Raw genomic sequence first — 20,690 nt, 5'->3', positions numbered from 1 at the left:
GCAAACCACTCAATCTGAAGAACAAAAAATCTCAATCTGATTACTTTATTTTTTATGCTTATAGTGTCTCAAACCAAAGAATACAAAATGGATTATATTACTAAGTCAATGATGCAGAAGAAGACAAACCAGAAAACAAAACCAGGCTGCATAGCACACCACTATTAGAAACAAAATTCCCAAAACTATCAGCATGTATAGCATGTTGTAAACAGTAAACACAACTAGGACAAACAAACAAAATATATACAGAAACATAAAACACAAAAACTCTAAATCTAAAACCAATATAAAAAACCAGAATACCCAAAGCTAGCAGCATATCCACAAACCTCAAAGTCACCAAATTTAGTAATCCAAAAACCTTAAACAAACCAAACCTAAAGTTAATAGAAACATCATCAATAATTCATATTAAAAATTGCATAAATCCCTAAAACAGAAACAATATATAATAATTATTTTAAAAGTTAATCAAAGATGATGCCTAAGAATAAAAAATCGTCATTACCATTTTAGATAAGTGGGGGTGTAATCAAAATAAACATTTTTCTTCACGGAAACGGTACCCTAGTCCCATTGAAGTCCCCTCCGTTACAACACCATCCCCACAGTCCCACCTCCATGCTAACATCTATAACAACAGAGAAAGAAAGAGAGAGAATAAGGTCGTGGGTGAGAGGGAAAGAACTAAATCGGGAGAAGGAAATGAGAAGAACCTGATTGACAGAGAGAGAGTCACAAAGAAGGAAAGAGAGCCAAAATTTCAAAACAAAATCAAACCAATAACTACCAAGCTCAGACATATCAACGGCGACACAATCGACACTCCCTGAAAAAGAAGCAAAACCCAGATAAACAAAAGGGAATAAAATGAGAGGGAGAGAAAAAATGAAGGTCATGTTTACCTGGGTTCTTTCTTCTAGCCAGCGATCGGGAGAGATACACAGAGAAGGACAGGGTAGCGTGGTCGAGGTGTGTTTAAGTGGCTCAACAGATGGGACTAGAGAACACGACGTGAAGACGAGAGAGTCGAGAGAGTCGAGAGAGAGAGAGAGAGAGAGAGATAGAGAGAGAGAACCAAGAGGCTGATGAGTGTGAGATAGGTATTAGGGATTCATTATTGAGAAAACCCCTCTTTTGTTTTTCCTTTTTCCTTTTTCCTTTGGTCGATTTCATTTGGCGCCTAAGTATTGCTTCTTCTTTTTCATCAGACGCCTAAGTTTTCATTTTCCGCCTAAAGCTTAAAAAATTGGATCCGTGTGTTTTTTTTATTAAGTATATTAATAACACCCCTACAAATATGTCATATTTTTTTATGTCATATTTGGTCATAATTGTTGTAGTGTGGACTCTTGCAATTATAAACATATATTTACTAAGTACTTATATGATAAATTTTCATCGATATAATCATTACATACAATTCAATCATCTATTAATGATTCAAAATTCAAGCTATCATAAGTTTAATGTTTTACCTATTTATTTTATCTTTTTGTTAATAAGTGCCATTAATTTTACTAGTGAACAGTTAATTCATAAACTGATTTATGAATTTGAACACAATAATTGCTCAGTTCTAAACATTAATTCTTATGGGAACTACTATTCAATTTTTTAAGAAGAAGAAGTAGACGTGGATTTCATGTTTGTATATTATGTCCACAACTTGAGCCGCCAAAAAAAATTTATCTTGAACATTCTAACAAACCCTAAAGACTGAATCAAAGGACTTAAATAACACAATCATTACTTCATAATAACTTCAGGATTTTGTATAATCTCATTATACATAGCACATTCACTAAGATGTCCTACTATATTAGTGGTCCAGATCTAGAACACATGTATTCATGCATCATGTTTACTTTCTAAAACATTGATATTTTTCCAAAAGAAAATATTATTGTGTTTTATTTTCAGTCATAAAATGTTGCCACCCAATTATTTTCCTATAATGTGCCTAGTAATGCATAAAAAGATTGATCATCATATAAAGAAAGTAAAAATGATTGAAGAGGGTGAAGATGGATGGGCAAATTCAACTTTGTTCATTTTTCTGGCCAAAAATCTTAAACATATCTATAATGATAAGAGGCCTCCTCCTGTACCATCATGGGATGCAAGCAAACAAGAACCTGAGAAATATGTTGATTAGATGAGATCAAATTACATGACAATATTTTACTCTCTTAGTACCATGGAAGAGAAGCTAAGGAAAAAGTTCGAACACATTGAATATGCTCGTGATTTGTGGGATGCTGCCTTTGAGGATTTACAGACAAGACCACAATCTCGAAAAAGGTAGATATGATTTACCTTTACCTTAGGCTTAATAGTGGATTATGATACATACAGTTCTAAATCTTTGATTTAGAAACCACTAATCATAGTTTTTGTTATTTGATTTTCTTTACAAACACTTGAGCGATCAATATGGACTTGCAGATGGAGACAAAAATTTGAAGAGGAAAACGTCTAGTTCAAGAAAGCGTTAAAGAAAGTCCATTTATTTAAAATTCTTTACTTTTTTAAAAAGAAAACTTTATTTTTGTTTGAACAATGTTTAGTTCAATTTTAGTTAATTTGGAATTTTATTGCATGTAATAACTTTAGAATATTTTGTTTATAATTTAATTAGTCTTAAATTTTTTCTTTGGAAATGCTATTAAATATTTGGACTTTATCGCTTTCATTAAAATGAACGAACGCTCAATAATTCAGAATTATTTAAGTAGCAATTCCACAAGGTAACTGTAACGACCTAAAATTACTAATAAGGCTTCAGGGCCTTGATTAGTGTGCTGGGAGGGCATAATTGGAGGTTATGTGAATTAATGGTGAGAAAGCATGTTTATGAGTATTGAATAAGCATGTGGGCCCTGTTTGGCTGGTAAGGGCATAATTGTAATTTTGGCCCGTTAGGGCATAAACGTTATTATTTGTGATAAATTGTTGCGACCACATTATTATGTGGATGTATGTGTTTCCAGATTTCGGCACGAGGCGATCCTAGGGAGCAAGTAGCAAGAAAGTCACAATGGGACCCGATACTTGACTTGGGACAAGTTAAGGGGTACTTTGGGTGTTAGGTGGTTATTTGGGTTATTGGGTTATGGAAATAAATAATTGGAGATATATTTAAGGTTAGGAAGCGTAGGTGGGAATACTGGGGAATTTTACCATTTTTCCCTCAGGGACGTTTTCGGTACCTCGAGCCTCAGGATTGACTTAATCAGTTAAGGATAGATTAGACAAAATTCAGAAAGGTGTAGAACAAGGCCAACCAACGTTCTTCCTCTCTCTCTCTTTCTCTCTCAAAGAAACCACATAAACAAGAGGAGATTGGCTGGAAATTCAGAGAAATTGAGTTGAGACTTTGGAGATTAGCCTAGGGTTAGCTAAAGGATCTAATCAAGAGTTAAGGTAAGTTATGAGTTTTATCTTTGGTGGTTAAATTGTGTGTATATAGCTGAGTTTTAAGTGTTTATGGATTTTGGCATTAAAGGTTGAATTTGGGCAGAAAGCTTGGGAGTTAGCTCAGTGAGTGTTTGGAGGATGGATTCTTTAATGAAGGTAAGCTCCAATTTGTGATATAGTGTTTGAATTCTGGGTTTTTCTAACTTGTTTTGGAGTTCTTGAGTGTGTGGGTTTCAGAAATTAAAATAGTGTTTTGATGGGTTCCAAGACTAGATTTCTGTTGGCTTATGTTACTGAAATCGTGCTAAAGTGTTTGTGATAATTGGAGTATAGTATTGGGATGGTTATGGGTTGTTTTGAGTGAGGTTTGGGTGTTAAAAATGGTGATTTTTCTGAGTTCGAAGGGGTCGGGCCGTGGCATAGTTCTTGGTGTGCCGCGGCCCTCTGAGGCTGATGGGTGTTGGAGATGGAGGGCAGGCCGCGACATGGGGTATGTAGGGCCGCGGCCCGTGTCAGCTTTTGGGCGAGGTTGAGCCTCTGTTTGAGGCCATGCCACGACATAGAGGGGCTTGAGCCACAACCATTAAGGATATTTGTGTTTTTGGGATTTTAAGCAAGGGAACCTAACCTAGGGTGCTCGGGATGGATCCCACCACCGTGTTTGGTGGAATTCGATGTCCTAGAGGCTAGAACTCTATCCGAAAACTGTTATACAATTATTGATGGAATCCTTTATCATGGTTGTGACTAGGTGTACGCTTGGGCTCGGGGTAGGATCATGCTCGAGGGTCGTCTTTCCTAATCAAAGCACTTGGAATTAAAGGTAAGAAAATTGCACCCATTTATGTGGATAGGATGGGACTAAGTGTTCCCTACGTTTGTATGCACTTTTATATGATTGTGATAGACCATGTGAATATGTTGGGACTAAGAGCTCGCTATAATTGTATTAATATCATGTGGTGGTATTATGCCATGGGGACATGTGATGAACATCCTAAGGGTGCCAAAATCAATACTTGCGCACAGGGCGCGGCTCAGCCACTAGTAGATGAGGACAGCTATTTAATCACTGAGCTCGATTAAGCTGGCCGGAGTCAGTGGATATAACACTGGGCTTGGCCTAAGTGATCCATAGACAGTGGATTAAATAGAGGGTGCGGCCTACGGGCGTCAACCCTAGTTGTTGCTTGGGGTGTATACCATTGTTAATTTGTTGTGTATGATATGCTGAATATCTGGAACTAGATCATTGGTTATTGACTGATATCCTGGATTGAATGAATGCTATGGCTTGCTGGGTAATTGATTAATGTCTTGTAAATCATTTGGTTATGCTCTGTAAATTACTTAGCTGTTAATATTGATTATGCTATGATATTATGTTTTCTTGCTGGGCCTCGGCTCACGGGTGCTACGTGGTGCAGGTAAAGGCAAGGGTAAGTTGAGTTGACCATGAGTTGGAGAGCTCTGGGGGCGAGGTGTACATTGTCAGCTGCTCGGCCGCCACGGTCGAGGGATTGTACATGGACATGAACCTAAAACATGTATTTTACCATTAGAGTGGCTTGGTTATTTATTTGTTTTGGAAATTCTGTAATTACGTTATTTAAACTTTGATTTGGGATCCTATGTACCAAATATTTGTTTTAATGAAAATTATTTGTTTATAATCAAAAATATTTTAAACCTAACCTGCTTGTGTCATTAGATTCACATCTTTATTTTGATTAGCAAGTCTCGCACTATTTCAAACACACAGTGTAACGGTCTTGGTTATCCAGGGCGTTACAGTAATAAAAGAAAAAAAGTTTCACACGAGGATGACACATATCTTTGGCATCTTAGAATTGGTCATATAGGTCTAGATAGGATAAACCAGTTAACAAAAGATGGACCTTTGAGAGAACTAAGAGTTGGAACTCTTCCAGTTTGTGAATCTTGTCTAGAAGGTAAAATGACCAAACGTCATTTCTCAGCGAAAGGCAATAGTCCCAAAGAACCTTTGGAGCTTGTATAGAACGATGTTTGGGGTCCAATCAATGTACAAGAAAGAGGTTGGTATGAGTATTTCGTCACTTTTATTGACGATTACTCATGATATGGTCATACATACATAATGCTTAGGAAATTTGAAACCTTTGGTAAGTTTCAAGAATTCAAAGTTGAGGCTGAGAAGCAATTAGATAAGACTCTAAAGACACTTCGATCTGATGGAGGTGGAAAATATTTGGATTTAAAATTCAATGATTTCTTGTTGGAGCATGGTATTCTATCCTAACTCACAACACTAGGAATGCCACAACAAAAGGGTGTTTCTGAAAGAAGAAACATGACCTTGTTGGACATGGTCAGATCTATGTTAAGCTACTCTTCACTTCCTCTCTCATTCTGGGGATATGCACTTCAAACGAAAATGTACATTATAAATGTAGTCCCATCTAATACCATTAGCAAAATGCCACTGGAACTGTGGTATGCAAACAAACATAGTTTGCACCATTTATGCATTTGGGGCTGTCCGGCTCATGTTCTTAGACCTAAATTAGGGAAACTAGAATCAAGGTCGAAAGTGTGCATTTTTGTTGGCTACGCACCAGAAACAAGAGGTGGTTATTTTTATATTACCAAGGATCAAAAGGAACTTGTTTCAACAAATGCAACCTTCCTTGAACATGACCATATGAATAACTATAAACCTCGGAGGAAGGTAGTATTGGAGGAGCTCACAGCTGATCAGATTCCATCATAATCATCTTTATCATTAAATGATAAACGACAAAATGAGGAAACCATGATTCCTGGAAAAGAAACCCCGGTGCAATGTCGTAGTGGGAGGATTGTGAGACAACTTGTTCGCTACGAACATGAGGCACATGTCCTTGTTTCTGATACAGACAAGGACGATCCATTAACCTTTAAAGAGGAAATGGATGATCCTGAAAAGGAGAAATGGCAAGAAGCCATGAACCAAGAAATGGAATCGATGTATTCCAATTCTATCTGGGAACTTGTGGATCCACCTGAAGATGTCAGGCCCATAGGATGTAAGTGGATATACAAGAAGAAAATAGGTGTTGATGGGAAAGTAGAGACTTTCAAAGCAAGGCTTCTAGCCAAAGGTTACACTTAGAGAGTAGGTGTTGATTATGGAGAAACAATTTCTCCTGTGGCCATGCTCAAATCCATTCGTATCCTCTTATCAATAGCGGCTGCCAATGATTATGAGATATGGAAAACGGACGTCAAGATAGCATTTTTCTGAATGACTATCTTGATGAAAGTATCTATATGGTACAACCAGAAGGATTCATAAAGAAAGGGGAAGATCAAAAGGTGTGCAAGTTGTTGAATTCCATTTATGGATTAAGGCAAGCATCTAGATCTTGGAATATCAGTTTTGATGAAACAATGAAAACATATGGCTTCAAACAGAATGTTGACGAAGGATGTGTTTGTAAATACATCAAAGGAAAAGTGGTGGTTTTCTCTTTGCTTTATGTTGATGACATTTTGCTCATTGGTAACAGTGTAGAGACTTTGTCAAACGTAAAGAAATGGTTAGCTGAAAAGTTCCAAATGAAAGATTTGGGCGAGGCGAGCTCTGTTCTAGGAATCCAAATCCTAAGGGATAGGAAGAACAAGATCTTGGCACTTTCTCAGGATAATTATATAGATAAGGTGCTTGAAAGATTCTCTATGGAGAATTCCAAGAAAGGTCAATTACCGACCAGACATGAAATTTCTCTCTCCAAGGAACAATAACCCAGGAAGAAGAGGATATGAGAAAGTATCCCTATGGTTCAATAGTTGGGAGTCCAATGTATGTTATGTTGTGTACTAGGCCTGACATATGTTATGCGGTTAGGATTGTAAGTCTTTATCAATCAAATCCTAGTTTGAAACATTGGATTATAGTAAAGCACATTCTCAAGTTTCTTAGGAGAACGAGAGACTATATGCTTGTATATTCAAGGGGTGAGCTAAACCCTACTGGATACACTGATTCTGATTTCCAATCAGATAAAGACAGTCAAAAATTGACATCTGGGTTAGTGTTCACTCTTGGTGGAGGAGCTGTGGTCTAGAGAAGCATTAAGCAATCCAGCATAGTTGATTCAACCATGGAAGTCGAATATATAGCGACTTGTTAAGCAGCTAAGGAAGCGGTTTGGTTAAGGAAGTTCTACACTAATTTGGAAGTTGTTCCAGTTATGGATAAGCCACTAATCCTGTACTGTGACATTAGTGGAGTAGTAGCTAATTCCAAAGAACCTAGAAGCCACAAGAGAGGGTAGCATATAGAAAGAAAATACCATCTGGTAAGAGAGATTGTACACCGAGGTGATGTGACTGTTATGAAGATAGTATCGGAACAGAACCTGGCTCCTTAACCAAGACACTTCCTGCAAAGTTGTTCATGGGTCACGTGTGCAATATGGGATTAAGGGAAATGTCTCACTTGGTTTGAGGGCAAGTGGGAGATTGTTAGGATTAATACCCTAAAAGCATGTAAAGACATTTGATTGGTTTTAAATAAAAGTACAATTTTATTATATTTCAATGTTATAATTATTCTTTGAATTAATTATATAATAATATTAAGAAAATTCCATATTCATTCATGAGAATATGATCTTATATAAGTACGAGAGAATTAAGATCATATCTAATGAATAAAATAGTAAGTAACATATTAAAGTAACGAATCTTTAATGAATGGTTACTAGTACGGTTTGCTAAGCATATGAGATGCAAGTAATCTAGATTTGGATTACTGATGTGGATAGACATCTTAGTAATGGTGATGTATATAATAGAGATTATATATGACAGGAGCAATGAGAATTAATTAAATTTATAATTATTTGATAATTATGGCTAATTGATTAATTGTGAATTAATTAATTATTTAACTATATAGTTTTTATTTTTAAAATCTATAAGTTAAAATTATTATTAATCTTCTTTGGATTAATATAAAGAGAGAAAATAATAAATATCATATTTATAATATGATATTTATTTATTTAATTTAAAACCGTTATTTTAAGATAAAATTAATTTTCAATTAACTGATATTTATGTTGGAATAAATATCTTGTCTTAAAAGTTGATTAAATAAACAAATGAGAAAATTAGGGCAACCCTAATAGGGCTGGGCGACACACGTTGTACAGTACAGTGTGTGGCGCTTAGCATCAGAGTTTTTATCCCTGAGATTTGAATTTTGAATTTCAAATAAATTTGTGTCATCAGTTATTTAATTATTCTTTTTAAATATGATTTAAATAGAAAATTAAATGAAAATATCTAATAAGTTTTTATTTGAATTATATTTTAATTAAATAAAGATTATTTAATTAGATTAAATATCTTTATAAATCTGATATACGTGATATTCAGAAAATGGTGGTTAATCAGACTCTCTCTCTAAAGCGATAGTTTTCTCTAAACCTTCTCTCAGTAAAAAATCTCTCGATCTCATGTGTTGAGTACATCTACGGAGTCACATAAATAAACCTTTTGAATCATACGTGCCCACATACGTCTTTGTGTGTTTGAGGATTGGTCTGGAAGATCAGGGTGTGAGATCTCAGAACACTGGATAGGAAGATCGTTGATTTATATAAAAAGACTCAAGGACACTTGATAAGCTACAAGCAGTAATCCCTGGTCTATATGTATGTGATTAAACATTTATATATGTATATGATTCTGGCTGGTATTAATATTTATTAAAATGGGTCCATATACTCCGATGTGTACCTTTGATTTGAACATTTAATACCAACATCAAGTTGGTTACGTTCTCCAAGATTTCTTGAGAATCTCCAAGATTGCTTGAGACCAAGTAGTTCGAGATCTTCACGAGCTATAAAGCAAAATAAACTTTCTTTGTGCCAAAGAAAACTTACCCAAAAAATTCAATAAATAATGAAACATTGATATTTTTTCAATAAATGAGGGAAAAATCTTTTATTAAATAAATATGTATACTAAAATAAATCTGCAACTTAGTATTACAAAATATTGAGCATTTAATGATAAAAACCTCAGTTGACACAAAGTTTTGCATTTCAACCTTATTCATCAACTTACCAATATAATGGAGCAACTTTTGATAGAAATTGGCATTTTAAAGAGATGCCAATTTTAGAGTTTTACATAAGTCATAAGCTTGACACATTATACAAATGGAGGGAACCAGCCCTAGTCATAGTAGCAGCCTACTTGCATAAGGTAGCCCAACACCTCCATAAAAATAGCAGAGATTGACAGGTCAAGAGAAATTCTTGGGTGCTATGTATAGTAGACTGGAGCACAAAGGAAGCTGGAACATGCAAGTTAGGTCTCATCTGGGAAGGACCTTAAAATACCACAAGAATAGTTGGATAGGAAGCATACAAACTCCAAGCAACATGCAAATGCAATATAAGAAACAATTGGAATGTTGTTCACTTGAAACAAAATAATTTCTAAAATGTTATGCTTAGTTGTTTCTTCAATTTATATATGCTCATAACTCTACAAACTTAAGCATCGGAGGGTTACCGAGTCTACTGTCGACCATGGCCCCATTTTAGGATCAAAGACGAGGACCTTCAAAGAATAGCTCTCGAGTATCCATATATCAAGTAAGTATAACTTGTTCCAATTTAAACTATCGACCAATTATTGACTAAAGCATTGGAGGTTTGACAACTCTGCCATTTATTGCCCCCCCCCCCCCCCCCCCCCCCCCCCCCCCCCCTTTCACATGATTCAAGGTCCAAGCATTCAAAGGGCAGCGCTTGACCTTTTGTCGTATAGAAGAAATGCCAAGGACAAACTATCAAACTTGAGAAGAACAACACTCTACATGAGTTCATGCCCTACCGTATTCTCAACTAAGACTTTGATTGGGGGAAAATACTAGGATAACACTGGACTTAACAACAGAACATAAATTTTAAGAGGTAGAGCATTATGCAAACGGTCAAACTAACTCACACCTTCTACTTTAAAATTTCTTAAACATTTCTATTAATACATGTTTTGCTCTTTATATTTTGTAAGTATTCCAAGTCTCTACATTATTATCAATACTTCAGCACCCTATGCCATTATATATATATTCCTATTAGGATTTGTGCCCTTAAAGTATTTTTCTGAATGAATGATTAATGTTGATTAAATAAAATTATTATTATTTAGCACTCACATTTTATTTAATTATACATGGTATATATGATGAAGATCTAGTATTATTGGTGTGGTCTTTAATTAAGTATATGTATTTAATATGGTGAGAACTTGTCAACAAAGTTAGGTCAGAAAACTCAAATGTTGATAAGAAAATGATGAACTTAGGAAGAAAACTTGAAGTAAAATTGCAGAGTAAAAAGGGAGAAAAACATTTGTATTTCTCAATAGTCTGAGTTTACAATGAATTTTTAAAACTCTTTCTTTGTAGTGTGATAATCTATTTATAGTGAAGCTCAAATTCCTCTTGATCCATAGTGGTCTCGGGAGACTAGATAGTACATGGGTACACTGTCAGTGTGGTGGCATAGGAAGTAGTGGTCTAGAAGGTCGTGGTATCGGCTATGGTACATGGTCAGAGGCATGCAGGTGATAGTGGTGCTGTCCTTAGTCTTTGTACTATTTTGTACGTCAACTACATGTCTGGCGTGGATTTTGGACACATACTTTGACTCATTTTGGTTGGTACGTACATTTCGTTCCTATACGTGTACCACGTACCTAATGGATGTTTTCACCTTTCCAAGATGTGTTTGTGCTTCAAGCCTCCTAACATTCTACTAAGTGTTGGAAGGTTGGCGGAATTGAGGCTTTATGTGACAGTCAGAATCCCGTGATCCGTAAGGGGAAAGACCGGGTAAGCTGTGCAATCCCACACCGCCTGGGGAAGGTCAAGTGTGATGATTCTAAGACTTTGTAGGTATGGGACTACATAGTTGAAGAGGGCTTAAATGGATTGATGGGTACTACCTATATCAACAAGATGCATCTTCTTTTCGGTAGCCCATCACTTGAGAACTCCAAAGTTAAGCGTGCTTGACCTGGGGTAATCTAGGGATGGGTGACCTCCTGGGAAGTTTTCCTAGGAAGCATGTGAGTGAGGACAAAGCACGCTGAAAAGACTCGTGTTGGTTTGTAGGGCCAGTCATCATTTCAGAAAGCAGCCATAGTGACGTGGGGCGTCACACTTTAAGTGGTATCGTCACGTGTTGGCAAATGGTGAGTACATGAAGTGCGGACCCTGCAAAACATGAGGGCGCACGGGCCTTGCAATAATGGTGTCTTGGATGTAGTTATCACGTAGGCGACATGGAAGCATTGGTGGCTTCATGAAAAGGATGGGTGCAAAGAATCCATGAGGCATTGTGCGCCTGGGCTTTGCAAGGTGCTTATGCACCTAGGCTCCACGAGGCGCCTGAGCACCTAAACTGCAGGAGGCGTTGTGCATCTGGGCTCTACAAGGAGCTTGGGCGCCTAGGCTTCGTGAGGCGCATGTTCACCTGGGCTTTGTGAGGCGCCTGTGCGATGGGCTCTGCGAGGTTCTTGTACACCTAGGTACTACGAGATGCTTGTGCACCTGGGCTCCGCGAGGCGCTTGTGTGCTTTGGCTCCGTCAGGTGTAGTCGCATCGAGGCCCTGCAACGCGACTGGGGACTCGCCTCAGCCTTCTCGGATTATATCTGGAGCTCAGACTATTTTTCATTGGAATTTTTGGCATCCACATTTGGACCCTAGTTTATACGGAGGCCTTTAGGAGTTTTTGTATTATCTTTTTGTGCCATCTTTATGCCTTGTAATGAACAAGTGTGTTTATTTGTTTTTGAGATATGGAAAAGCATACTTCATAAGTGGTGATCCTCAAGTCTCCTTTGAAGTTTAATTAAAGCCAATCATTCATACTATAGATCCCATGTGTACCATTGGTGTACACACCATCAGATAACACGAAGGAGATTGAGGCACATAACCTGGAGGGGCCCATGAAGTAGTGTCTAGTCGAGGTGAGCCCTCGTGTGGGGCTCCTAAGTTGTTGCCTTGGGTGGTTTGCTTGTATCCAGCACATGTCATATTTAAGAGTGAAGAGTGCTTCAACAATTCTTTCTTGTGGTCCTTTCTTCTTGTTGGCTTCTTCAATTTCAAAGCAGCAGGTCAACTCAACTGTGAAGTCTACCAGTACTTGCTCGTTGATTAATACCCTTGAAGTATAAGTGATGTCAAATCATCTCAGATCCATGGACAATTTTAACAATCCTCCGATAGTTTAGGGCTCACGGAGGACCACTGTAGGGGTAACCAATGAGTTCTTTGATGGAGTGGCATGAAAGAATGGCCTCAATTTTTGAAAGATTGTTATAGGTGCAATCGCTAACTTCTCCATTTCGTGGCAGAGGGTCCCAGCATCTACGATGGCCTTGTTGACACAATAACCTGGTTATTGGTGATTCTTTTACCTTTTCAGTAGTGCTGCACGTAAGGCATGTTCAGATATGGTCAACTAGAGTTACAACTTTTCCCATTTCTTTGGCTTTGCTCGAAGTAGTGCTTGTTCGAGGTTTTCCTTCCCCACGATGAAGGCTCTTTTTCATTCTTCATTCCCAACGAACCTTTTGTTCCCATTTAGGATGTGGAATAAAGGGAGGAACATATCTCTAGACCTTAGGATTAACTGGTACGGGGTCACTACCCTTTCAGTTATGTGAGAGGCATGTCCTTGTACCTCATAACTAGAGGCTTCCCTTCATATATTTGACAACAAGCTTTCCAACATGGGACTCGAAGTGTGGTGAAGTGTTGGACTTCCTTCTTTTGGAGAGTAAACTTTGTATATATAGAACTTTGTGGTATGATTTGCTGAACAACTACATGTATATGTGTGCGAAAGTTACACATGGGTTCCTCATTTAATGGTCTCACGTGTTGGGGTGATGAGAAGTCCTTGAGACAACATCAGGATAAGAAGCATCTTGATGTGGACTCTTGTATCATTCTTTTCCTATGTAGGTTCTTGATGTTCATCTCGCCTAACTGTCTTGCGAGGTGTGTTATCGAGGTGTGGCCTTGCACAATGACCTTTTGAGGGGAGGGCCTGCGACATGACCTTTAGGGGCTTATCGAGGTCACACTGAGCTATGAATTCTAGAAAAGAGGCCTCATACATTCTAATATAGACCCTTATGATAAGCCTCTCGCACAGTGTATCTCTCACGTAGATGTCTCTTGCAATGTACCTCTTGCACGGGATATCTCTCGCGACATGGGTCTCGAAGCATGCGAGTCTTGTGATGTTATCACCATTCAAGACTAATCAAAATACGGTCTTGCGTAGGAACCTCACATTAAAACTCAAGAAACATTGCGAGACACAACCTTATATAAGGGCTCTGCAAAAAATGGTCCTGCATAGAGGGATACTTTTTCCCAAGGTGCGATCTTTAATTGAGGGGGTGATTCTCATGCGAGGAGTGTAGTTACAATTTGTGAGACAGTTTTTTTTTTGTTTGTGTTACCACTTGCTTGCCTCTAGTCTAGAAGGAGACTTTTAAGTGTTCTTGTAGACTTATCATGATGAACACTTACTTCGCTCTGGCAGTAATGTTGTGTGCCTTCTTATAAACTAAGTTGTTGTTGGTGAGTACTCATGAACAAAGTAGATGATGCTAGTGACAATGGTAGCATGCTCTGAGCTATCACGGTCCCATGAGTGGAAAGACAGATGATCAGTATTCGTGCGTGCGTTACATCTATAGTGGAGTTGTCAAGCGTCCTGGCATGGTTTTGTTGCCTCTTGAGACATCATAGGATGACTAGGCATAGATGAAGCATATGGCACTCGAGAACATGTTTTGGAGTGTATGATTGAGTGTTTGGTGAAAGGAACTGGGGATGGACATGCGAGGCCACAAACAAAGCAATTTAGGAGCATCGGGCCAAAGGTGAAGCGTCTTGGCCTCCCTTCATGCCTTCGAGTCTTCAAGCTTCATCCATCAATACATAAAGGCCTTGCTTATTACATTTTTTGTGAATACGATACTTGCACGATGCTTGGAGGCATATAAGGCAACGAAGGATGTCATTCTACAAGATTAGGCAAGGAATATCTCGCATGGTGAGGCTTACCACCTTCTCTTCGTGCTTCATTTGTTGACATGTCGGGACCTTCATAAACCTTCCTGGCGAGGATAAGGCTTATATGGGGCTTAGGGGTAAGTTAAACACTTAGAAAACCATTCCTAGAGGCACTAGGTTGTAGTTGGTCTCGCTGTGTGAGGGCCCTCTCACTGTGTGAAACCATCTTGCAAGAGAGACCTCTTGGCCTCATAGGAAGCGAACTCAATTGGGAGCCAAGGTCGAGGGAGGCTTTCCAATGTTCATACTTCATAAAGTATGAGTTGAGATGCCTCTTGTTGTGTGATATGGATATTACTAAAGAGAAATCCCAAAGTATACCTTGCATTGCGACCTCGCGATCCAGGCGCATCTAAACTAGGAGGTGAATACACAAGGGAATCACGTTGCGGGGGCATCCTGCTTGAAGGTCGTAGCATTTCTGCGTTACATTGCAAGAGCATTTCACATTGCAGGAGCATCTTGCATAGAGAGAGCATCTCACATTGCGTGTGCATTCCATTTAAAGGCTATTGAATTGGGGCTTCACATTGCAGGCGCATTCTGCCAATAGCCTACAACACAAGGTCCACTTTTATCTCTACTCTTTCAAATAAAACATGTTCACAATATAATTTCACATGTTCACACAAGTGTAAGTGAAGTGTAAATCCCTTTCCCTTTCTTTTATTGGTATGAGACTTTGAGAAACCCATTTTTTTATTTTGTATGGGACATTGAGAAGCCTTGTTTTCATTGGTATGGGACTTTGAGAATCCCTGTTTTCCTTAGTATGGGACTTTGAGATGGCATTTTTTTTTTTTTTTAGGGATGGGACTTTGAGAAGCCCTTCTTTTTTTTGTGAGGAACTTTTGCAAGTCCTCATGGACATAATTCCAATAGTCTTATTGGTGCACCCTAACTATTTTTACAAGGACATGTTAACCCTTCGGGTGATAACTTCATTTTAGTATCATTTTAGAATGTATTTTTGTGGTAATCTTGAGTCTTTATGTGTGTTTTGTGCAAGATTACGCTTTTGTTTGTCTTTGTTGTAGGTTGGTGCAGTGAATCACGAGAAAAATGTAAAAAAAAAACAGTGAAAATGGTGGAAAAACAATGCTTTTGGCGGTTGTTGGACTCAAAATGACGCTAAGGACGATTAAAAGTAAATTTTGGATGAAGAGACGGGTTGAAAGAAGTAATTTGAGAAAAAAAAATGGAATTAGAATCGCGACTTGGGCTTATAATTCGCGACTCAAGGGGAAGTCGGAGGCTCAGTAAAAGGGGAGTTATATACACGGGCTGCGACTTGATGATGCTTGAGTCGTGGCGCCGAAGGACTTACACGGAAGTGAGATGGCTCAAAAATAGACACGGGTCGCGACCCTGAGAAGGCCAAGTTGCGGCCTACATGTGAAAAACACAGCTATTGTAGTTTTTTTTTACTATAAATTCGTATTTAGGGTTTAATTAAGTCATGAGGTCAATTTTTAATTACGTTTGTAGAGACTAATTTTGATTCTTAGGCTAGTTATTCTGCTTTTTTATATTTTTCTTTCTTCTTTAAGTTTGAAAATCTTATGTTTTTGAATTATTATTTTGTGGATTTAGTCATGTCTGATATGAATTAAAAAAATTTATCTAGTGTTTAATGTAGTCACTTGGATTTCTTTCTAATTTAATTATGATGTTTTATTTATTTTTCTTCTCTATTCTAATCTATATAATGTGTTATTGCTAGTAAATACTTGATCAATATTTGCTTGATTTTATGATCTTGATTCAAAATTCAAAAGATGATAATTGAATATGATATCATTATATAGACATAGGTTGCATGTTTGATAAAAGTACCTATATGACTTGTGTAGTAATTAGGTTTCCATGCTTAATGCCTTCTATATGTTTAAGTTTATCACAAAGATGTAGAAACCTGCATATAGGTTGAGATCTTATATCTTGAAAAAAAATAGGAATCGAATTATGTTGACCTGCTATTATAATAGGAAGAAAGAAATTTATAATTGATTAATAATATTAGTAGAATGAAAAGTTGATGAAATTAACACCCTAGTTCTTTTTAATAGTGATTTAAATCTTTTAATTAGTAATTCTTGTACTTAGTTTTCTTTTATAATTTTAAAATTAAATTCATTCATCTAAACTTTGGTTTCCAAATAGAAATTAAAAGAACAATTAGTGGTACTTGGAAGATTGTCTTTGTGTGAACGATACTCTACTTATCATATATATTACTTGAATTGACTGTGTGCACTTGCGTATATTTATTTTTGCGATCAAGTTCCTGGCGCCGTTGCCAAGGACTTAATTTCCAATATCAACGTTAATTGTTCTTTTTTATTTACATTTATTTGGATCAATGCTTTATTGTGTTTTGGGAATTGTTGGTATATGCGAGGAAGTAGATAAAAGGAAATCATACCAATAGATCTTGAAATTGAGAGAATGTACAAAAAGAATCAAAAGATAAAGAAACGGTTGGATTTCACCATGGCTGAGAACGTAAATAATGTTGACATCAACAATGCAAATATGGGTAATGCAGCTGAAACCGATCCGCCATTAAGAAATTGTAATGACCCAACTAATTCTAGACTTTGGACCATTAAATCTACTATACATAGACACTGATCTTAAGAAAAACATACCTATCAAATAGTCATAACTTTATTAAAAACTATAAAGGAAAGGTTTAATACATAAAAATTCAGAGTATGATATGGGATCCCATTGTTTGAAAATAAAACATAAATTAAATCTTAAATAAATTTCTTACAAAATCAGGTGCGGAAAATACATAGAAAACATAATTGAAATGACTAAAAACAACTTCGTCCTAGAATTGTTGACGCAATCCATCGAATCCATTCTTCCTCAATACACAATCCCAAGCTGACAAGAATCTTCCCGCCGCCATAACTATTTTTCTGCACATATAAAACAAAGGAATGAGCCTAATGCCCAGCAAGGAAAATCTACTAAAAGCATGAAAGATAAACATAAACTATAAACATATAACATATACTATAAACATATATCATAATTCTAACCCATGTACATGGGAAACATTGGCGTTTGCTAACTTACCAACTATAAGCCTCAAAATACAATGAGGTTTGCTAGCTAAGCAACTATAAGCCCCAAGAACATAAAAGTGTTTGGGTTTGCTATTTAAGCAACTATAAGCCCCAAAATATATATATATATCATAACATATAAAAGCATATTATAGCATAATCATATAAGCATATAATAACTATCCTATTTTCCTTACCAAATACCGGGATGTGAGAATAAGGACGGGAGTTTGAAACACTCCTAAAAACCATTAATGAGAAGGTGAGTATTTCTAAAAGAAGGAGATGAAAAATGAATCTAAACCACCGAGAAGAAGAGCTTACTGAAATGAAACCTCAAGTTCAAAGAACTTAATTGCCTAACCATGAAGGGAAAACAATGAATTAGGATTTGAGTAGATAAAACTATAAAAACTAACAGAAATGAACTAGGGATAGGAATACCTTTGAATGCACTAGAACCGAACTACACCTTTATAGAAAAACACACTATTAACCATACTTCCCAAGTGTTTAATAAGCATAAGATGATAAAGCTTATAACCCCAACCCAAGTGTTTAACACTCTAAAGTAAACCTAGCTGCTTGAAGGCTCTGAACTCAGCTTAAAGAATGAAAGAAATGGTTGGGTACTAGGTCCTATTTATAGAGTTCAATAATGAAAATATCTTTCTTTTAGCTTGAATAAAAATAATGACTTTTAATTGAAAAACATTTGAATACTCATTCAGTAGAGGCTTAAGACTCGGTCAAAAGATTCTGAGGCTTGCTAAGAGGTTATGGGTTGAATTGAGCTCGGTTTCAAAATCATTCAAAAACCTTGCCCTAGAGCCGATATATCACCCATGGTAGGCGATATATCGCCTGGGCTTATATTCCTGAGGCTCGTATAAGTGTTCGTGCGAAGTTACGTGTTTTTCGTACTCCCTAAGTAGCGATATATCGCCCCCTAGAGCTGCGATATATAGGCATACGCTAAAATATTATACACGTAATTCCACTTTTTCAGCCTAATTTGAATTGAGTAAACAGCTTTGACTGAGTCCTAATACAATTTCAAAGCTGCTGGCAGACTCTGGGCTTTTCAAAAATTCCTCTTATAAAACTATTCCTCAAAATACTTAATTTCTTAATAAACATGCGCACGACAAGTGTCATTCTCTTATTGGGTCTATCTAAACCTTATAGTATAATAAATATCATCTTCATAATCAATTATATTAATCAAACCTTCTGTTATAATTAATATTCTTAAACTATAGGTTTGTTAACCGAGATTTTCGGCAACTGTATTAATGAATGATATTTACTAGTAATAATAATGAAAGTGGAAGATCGACACGAGGTTTTTACGTGGTTGGGGAGTTAACTAGCCTTAGTCCACGAGTCCATATATTAGAGCTAGAAGAAGCTTTTATAATGGAGTTTTCTCATTATATCTGAACAGAGTTTCTACCTTCTCCCTCCTTTTTTCTCTCTCTTTTACGTTGTTCTACAACTTGTATTTATAAGCTGTGGGGGACACCGGGTCTGGGCCAGATTCGACCTGGGCCCATTAGAGGAATGTGCCCCAGGGGCCTTTCTAGTGGAGGCCCAATATAAAAAGGTATACAATACACAAAATTCAAACCAGCTAAGGCCCAATTAGTTGACCTGTGACACAAGCCTTCGCCCGAAAAAACGGCGCTTTGGCTCTGACCACTTCGAGTCACGAGGCTGATTCAGGAGACAAGACCGGTCAGGGTACTTGGCTGCGCAGTCCTGACACTCCAGTGGGCAATCCCGAAGCGACCTTTTCTGCAGGCGAAAAGTGGGGGACAATACCCACGCGAAATGAGGCGGTTTCAGGACCCTGGACGCCTGGCCCTTCAACTGGGGAGGAGGTGATCCAGGTCCGTTTACCGTTGGCCCGCACCGTTTACCTCATGCCCGGACCATACCAGGCTCCAGGATAGGGACGTGTAGGCCGCGACGGTCCGGGAGCTCGGGACATCGCCGGGACCGTTCAAGATGAAGACTAACTCGGAGGTACGTCCCGGACCCCTCCAGACGGGCCCAGTCTAGGGTCCCTGGTCAGTACCAATTCCCTTGGGTGATATTCGAACCAAGGGACTATGGGCCAGGCCCATACGCCAATCCGGACCTCTGATCGTGGGCCAGGGCGAAAGCCCAAGGCCCTTCCAGGAAATGGGGATAACAAGGTTAAACTTATAAATTCTATAAGTGTTGCTACGAGTGTCCAACTAAGTCCCGACTTGAACCAAAATCCATAGTAATAAACATATTATAACTACTACTAGCTATTACTACTACTACTACTATCTAAATAGCTAAGTAAAGTTCTTGGACTCTACAGAAACTATGTACTCCCTACTGTTACGGGGATACATTCAAGCATTCATCCTCCAAGTGTTGAGGCAAATAATTTTGAGATAAAACCCTCAATTATTCAGATGGTGCAAATCTGTGTACAATTTGGGGGGGGGGGGGGTTTCCAAATGAGGATCCAAATCTCCATATCACAAACTTTTTAGAGTTATGCGCGACATTCAAAATTAGTGGGGTGAGTAATGATGCTGTAAGATTGAGATTATTCCCATTTTCATTAAGGGACAGAGCTAAGAGTTGGTTTAATTCTTTACAAGACAACTCTATACTAACTTGGGAAGATTTGGCTCAGAAATTCCTTGGTAAATATTTTTCTCCTACCAAGTCAGCCAGAATAAGAGGAGAGATTAATAATTTCCATCAACTAGATGGGGAGTCTTTATATGATGCATGGGAATGATCTAAAGAGTTGCAAAGGAAGTGCCCACATCATTTAATAGAGAAGTGGCTGCTAGTTCATACTTTTTACAATGGTTTGGGGGGCAATACAAGGACAATTATAGATGCAGCATCAGGAGGAGTGTTTATGAGAAAAATTGCTAACGAAGCATATGAATTATTGGAAGAGATGGGCATGAATAAGTATAATTGGCATACTGAGCGTGAGAACAAGAAAATAGCAGGAGTCTTAGAAGTTGATCCAATTGC

General features: G+C 37.6%; 1 non-coding gene across 1 annotated transcript; it reads right to left on the bottom strand.

Annotated features, from left to right (window-relative positions):
- Window positions 1–20,373: 20,373 nt before the first annotated feature.
- LOC133793068 (small nucleolar RNA R71) lies at window positions 20,374–20,480 on the bottom strand. Its single transcript, XR_009874530.1, has one exon. It is a non-coding gene; the product is annotated as a small nucleolar RNA R71 (small nucleolar RNA).
- Between the last annotated feature and the right edge of the window lie 210 nt (window positions 20,481–20,690).

Source organism: Humulus lupulus, chromosome 7 (assembly GCF_963169125.1).
Source record: "Humulus lupulus chromosome 7, drHumLupu1.1, whole genome shotgun sequence".
Classification (NCBI taxonomy): Eukaryota; Viridiplantae; Streptophyta; class Magnoliopsida; order Rosales; family Cannabaceae; genus Humulus; species Humulus lupulus.
The sequence above is the reverse complement of the archived record's forward strand: the minus strand, read 5'-3'. Positions and strand labels throughout refer to the sequence as shown.